This window comes from Penaeus vannamei, chromosome 12, assembly GCF_042767895.1.
Source record: "Penaeus vannamei isolate JL-2024 chromosome 12, ASM4276789v1, whole genome shotgun sequence".
In the NCBI taxonomy this organism is placed as follows: Eukaryota; Metazoa; Arthropoda; class Malacostraca; order Decapoda; family Penaeidae; genus Penaeus; species Penaeus vannamei.
In genome coordinates, this window is record NC_091560.1 from 7361985 (window position 1) to 7363063 (window position 1079).

Here is a 1079-nt window from a genome sequence, read left to right on the forward strand (position 1 = left end):
ATCATTATTATTAATTGTATTATTAAAATTAGCAGTAGTAGTATCGTTATCATTATAATTATTACTGTCATTTAATTATTATCATTATTACCATTATTCCTGCTGGTCCTGCCACTACTTATAATAGTAGTGTTGGTGATAGTAAAATTATCAGTTGTAATGTAGCTATAGTAATAGTAGTAATAGTAGTAGTAGTAGTAGTGGTAGTAATAGTAGTAGAAGTAGTAGTAGTTGTATTAGTAGTAGAAGCATTAGTAGTAGTAGCAGTCGCAGTTTTAGTATTAGCAACAGTAGTAGAAGTAGTAGTAGTAGGAACAGCAGGAGCAGTAGTCCGTCATAGTGGTGGCTCAGAAGCATAGCATTGTCTGTTACTTAATGCTGCAGGGTCTTCTGCATCCTTCCACGACATATATATCCTTATCGTAGGGGCTTGTCTGTGCAATTGCAGAATATGGTAATAAAGATATGAAAACGCCGTAAAGAACCAAAAGACGTTTACATGGAAAACCCTATGACTATATAGCAAGTAAGTATACCTTTTATATACAAGATATGTGTCCAAATAGATAAAGAAATGCATATATACATCTCATTTACTCTCCCTCTTTCTGACTTCATCTGCCTCTCCCTCCCTCCTTCTCTCTCTCTCTCTTTCTCACTGTGAAAGAATTACAAAACGGGTGTAGGGATAGTCCGTTTTTATTCTTCAGCAGCAAGAATAGTCACGGAGTAAGGTCACGGTTGTTTGGAGGAGGTCAGACGAGAGTTGTTGACGGTGCGGGGTCTGGGTGCGGACTGACTGTTCCTTCCTAGCGGTGCGTCTCCTTCGGCTTGGGTAGATTTCCCCCGCGGCAGCTTCTGCGTCGGTAGCCTCGCCCAGGTCATCTTCACCGTCTGTAGAATGGGCGTTCCTAGCCCCGCCCAGGTCATCTTCACCGTCTGTAGAATGGGCGTTCCTAGCCCCGCCCAGGTCATCTTCATCGTCTGTAGAATGGGCGTTCCTAGCCTCGCCCAGGTCAGGTCATCTTCACCGTCTGTAGAATGGGCGTTCCTAGCCTCGCCCAGGTCAGGTCATCTTC